Below are 5,143 nucleotides of genomic sequence, written 5' to 3'. Positions count from 1 at the left end.
CATATGTTGGTCAATAAATGTCTATCAAGCTAGGTCTGGTCATAGTGTATCACAATCCTAATGCTCGAGATCGACATACAAAATTTATCCAAAGTCGTTTCAAAAGGTCAATTTTGACAATAGTTCAACAAAACGAGACGTACCTTATATAAGGATTCATTTACTCGGTTGGTAATATTCAAAAATCCAATTTATCAATCTTACAAACAAGTTGTTTAAATATTAATTGCAGATTCAAAAGCAATTCCAATTAACGTCAATCATAATTCAGTTAACCATATCTTTTGATTCGTTCAACGAAATTACGCAATTTCTAAATGAAAAGTTATTGATTTTTCGCCAGCTTTCCAAAAACATGCATATCATATACCTTTTACCAGTAATATATGTATTTAATTCGTGATTCATCATAAACTGTTTAACGACAAAATTTAGCATACAAGCATGCATAAATATATATACTCGAGCACTAGACAACAACAACAACAACAATACCCAATCCCACACTTGTAGGGTATGGGGGAGGTGAGACGTAGACAATCCTACCTCTACCCTAGGACAAAGAGAAGTCATTTCACCACCCCGAGTGAAACACTCACAAGGGTAGGGAAAGTCCTCCCTCTCTATGTTCGACGGATAAAGAGATTGCTTGCAACGGACCTCCGGCCAAAAAAAAAAAAAAAAAAAAAAAAAAAAAAAAAAAAAAAAAAAAAAAAATGCCAACGCCATGAAAATGGTGGAACGAATTTCCATGGGTTTTAAAATGTTGCCTGGAATTCGATTTAGGCTCTAAGCGACAGTCAAGTCGCCAATAATTAGACGCTTGCTGATGGCTCCCGAAACAGCGCCGTAAAAAAGAAAAAAGAAAAACGTACCTTAGAGTGTACTGCGGAGCACAGGACGAATAAAGTAAAGCTGCATTAAGTGAGAAATAAACATATATGTCCACATACAGATAAAAACACAACATAGCAAGCCATTCTATAAGAATTAACATACAAACATACATAAAACAGTATCTACCCAACAAGCATACATACGGGAAAACCAACATACGCATACATAGATATAAAACATACAAACATACGAATATACATACCAACATACGGATATACATACAAACATACGAATATACATACAACCAAACATATAACTATACATACATATAAACATACAACCATACATAAATACAAACATACATAAATACATAAATACAATCAAAGACAAGCAGAAAAGCAAAACAAGCGAACATACAAACAACCAAACATAAACTTGCGAACAAAGTTAAATACATACATACAAACACGAACATCCATACATACACATAGAAACCCACATGTCCAAACTTACACCATCGATGCATGGGTCTAGAGAAAAAAAAAAAAAAAAAAAAAAAAAAAAAAAAAAAAAAAAAAAAAAACCAGCAAAGAGCAAAGAGCAGAGTGAAAGAAGATACCCACACAGACCCACAAAACCACAAACACACAAACAAAACCAAAAAACCTACTCGTCTATTCTAATTCTAGTCCTCCACGCAACCCTATCAGAGGTCATGTCCTCGGTCAATAAGAGCTCCTTCAAGTCTAGCTTTATCCTATCTTCCCACCTACGCGTAGGTCTACCCCTTCTTCTTACGCCGTCAACCGTAAGTGTCTCGACCCTCCTAACAGGGGCAGTAGGAGGTCGTCTTCTCACATGCCCAAACCATCGAAGTCGTTCTTCTCTAAGCTTGTCGATGATGCTTCTAACTTTCAGGTTCTCCCTAAAAACACTATTAGGGATCATATCTAACATGGTTTTACCACATGTCCACCTAAGCATCCTCATCTCTGCCACCTCCATCCTCCTCTCTTGTGCTTTCGTCATAGGCCAACACTCTGATCCGTATAACATGGCAGGTCTAATTGCCACCTTGAAGAATTTCCCTTTCAGCTTAAGGGGGACCTTCTTGTCGCATAAGACTCCAGTCGCATAAGACTCCAGTCGAGCACTAGACATGGATACATAATTAATATACAAAAGATAAGATATGAATGCTCACGTATCAATATTATGATTCAATATTGTAGGAAAGTACGTAGACGCAACAGAGATGATAAACACTAGGTCTGACTTGCGAACAATACCCATGAACGTTATCCATAAACTATATAGCTATAACCCATAGTTTCCTTAGCTCTATCCCGCTCGAAAACCCATTTCAAAAGTGACCCGTTCATGACCTCGTCGTAGTATTTTATGTATAATATTTCTAATAATAATAATAAGATTAATAATAATAATATTAATCTTAATAATAATAATAATAATAATAATAATAATAATAATAATAATAATAATAATATATAATATAAATAATAATTATACAAGTAATTGATAGAGAGATTGAGAGATGTGTGTGTGCAAAAACAGAAATCGACTGAATTTATAGATGTTGCCTGCCCAGCCTTCCCATGCGATCGCATGGGTCTGAGGCACAATGGCCATGCGATCGCATGGCCTCTTTTTCCAGCTCAGATTTGTTTTATCGTGTTGCTTGTCGACATATTTAAATATTAATATAATTTATATAATTTAAATTAATTAATTATATATTATATTATATTCTCGTGCATAGTTGATTTGTAATTTTTGTTCCGATAAGTCGTACGTTGTCACTCGACTTATGTCCCGGTTCCGGTTTCTCGAACGCATTTTCGTACGCTTAGAAAACTAGGACTTTTCATTACGCGACGTGTACCTTTATCAAAAATTAAACTTAATCATTGATAAACTATGTCACTCGAAGTGTAGCTTTAATCAATTAAGTGTTTTGGTTATTTGCTTCTATAAATCATCGTCTCGTAGTATATACATATACATATATACATATACATATATACATTTTTATTTTGAAATAGTGTTTACTGTAGCAAAGTTACTGTAACAAAGTTTTTTTTACTGTAGTAAATAGTGATTTTCGAAAACATTGTAGCATTTTGGGTACTGTAGCAATTCGAAAATACTGTAGCAAATTAGTGTTTTACTTGTTCATCTTAAACGTTTTAGTTCACTTATCTAAATATCAATCGAATCAATAATCGAATGTTAATATCGTTTACTAAATAACTTGAAATCATATATATATATATATATATATATATATATATATATATATATATATATATATATATAGTTATATATATGTTGTTCGTGAATCTTCGAGAACAGTCAAAGAATAATTGATTACATGAATATAGTTCCAAAACTTTGAGACTCAATATTACAGACTTTGCTTATCGTGTCGGAAACGTTAAAGATTAAGTTTAAATTTGGTCAGAAATTTTCGGGTCATCACAGTACCTCCCCGTTAAAGAAATTTTGTCTCGAAATTTAAGTGAGGTCGTCATGGCTAACAATAAAAATGTTTTCATGACGAATATAAGTTGATAAATAGAATTTTTATCACCGTTGAATAATATGGATAAAACAATCCAATTACTCGAAGCGTATGAGGGAAGTTATCGTAATAGAGTGAGATGAAGAATAGAGATGTGTCTTATCTCTTGACGTAGTAACGATTGATTTTCGGAATTTAAGGAATAGAAAATCTTCATAACCTAAATAAGATTTGATTCTTCGAAATTTAAGGAAAATAAGATTTCCTTTGATTAAATGCGTAATCTGCCTCGATTTCTATTTCTGATATTTTGCTATAAATTGACCTCTTCCGTGTCATTTATTTTCACCACTCCTGTAATCTTCTTCCTTATTTTATATTTCTTAATAGATTGTGAAAATGCTTCATCCAGTTCTGATTCTTGATATACTCCTAACTTTCATATCTATCATTCTTCTTTTTCATTTGCCGCCGGAGGAATCTATTCACTTTTACTATACTCTTAGCTTTATAGTGTTTTTAGTTCTCCCGTGTCTTTACGTTGCAATACTTATTGATATACATGGTTTGTAATTTATGTGTTTTTATCAGGCTATATATTCTTCGTTATATTTCGGAGCTTCTTGCTTTCGTTCTCTCTTCCCGCCTTCAAGTCAAGCGAATAATGGTCCAGAATTCGTAGGTATGGATTTTGAAATGAACATAGTTAATGTTCTAAGAAAGAAACGGTAATAGCACAATCTGACTTGTCAAATTACCAGAATACCTCGAAAAAGACCGAATCATTAAGAAAATATTTTCTTGATAGTTTAGAGGTTAAATAGAATGAAAGAGTTATGTAACATGGTTCATAATGAGGGTATGATCTGTGAACCTTTATCACGTTCTATTAGAAACTCAGCATGACTTACTGTAATATAATCACGTTGATCAAGTGTCATTATATTATACTAACTCATACTTCAATTCCCAACATTACTTCAAAACATCCATTTTTCGCATTTTCAGATTTTTAAAACTAAAATAGTTTCTTTTATGATGTAACACAGATAGCGCGAAGAGATGAATGGTTTCAGATAAGAATAATTATGAAAATATCTTCAGAAATATGGAGGATATTTAAAATGGAAGATACGATGATATCTTAGAATATTTAAGATAAGATGATGATGAAGAATATTGTCCGCAAGGGTTTTAGAGTAAGGAGCAAGGTATTTGCTAAGGATTTCAGCAGACACTGAATCATTTGTATTCTTTGAAGGTAGATTTTGTTTTTGTGATTTATCCACAGCCTCCTTCATGGTCTGCTTAATCCCTTTTCACGTTCCAAACCTTCTCTTTTCTCAGCTTTACCACCATACTATTCTTTATCATCAAACTTTTGACTGTTAAGGTCGTTTACAGTTTTTGCTGCTTCTTCAGCATTTTTCCGAAATTCGGAGAACTAGTTTCGTAGTTTGGGGTGTTTTTCAGAAACTTCACATTCGAAGTATGTAAGTCTAAAATATAGACATTCGAACTACCGAGAAGATCATCCAAATTCAACAACGGTTGAAAACCGCCCAAAGTCGACAAAAGAGCTACGCTGACATTAAAAGAAAAGATATAGAATTTGAAATTGGAGAGATGGTCATGCTTAAAGTTGCACCTTGGAAAGGCGTTGTTCGATTTGGTAAACGAGGGAAATTAAATCCAAGGTATATCGGACCATTCAAGATTATTGATCGTGTCGGACCAGTAGCTTACCGACTTGAGTTACCTCAA

Source organism: Rutidosis leptorrhynchoides, chromosome 2 (genome assembly GCF_046630445.1).
Source record: "Rutidosis leptorrhynchoides isolate AG116_Rl617_1_P2 chromosome 2, CSIRO_AGI_Rlap_v1, whole genome shotgun sequence".
In the NCBI taxonomy this organism is placed as follows: Eukaryota; Viridiplantae; Streptophyta; class Magnoliopsida; order Asterales; family Asteraceae; genus Rutidosis; species Rutidosis leptorrhynchoides.
Note: the sequence above shows the minus strand (reverse complement) of the source record.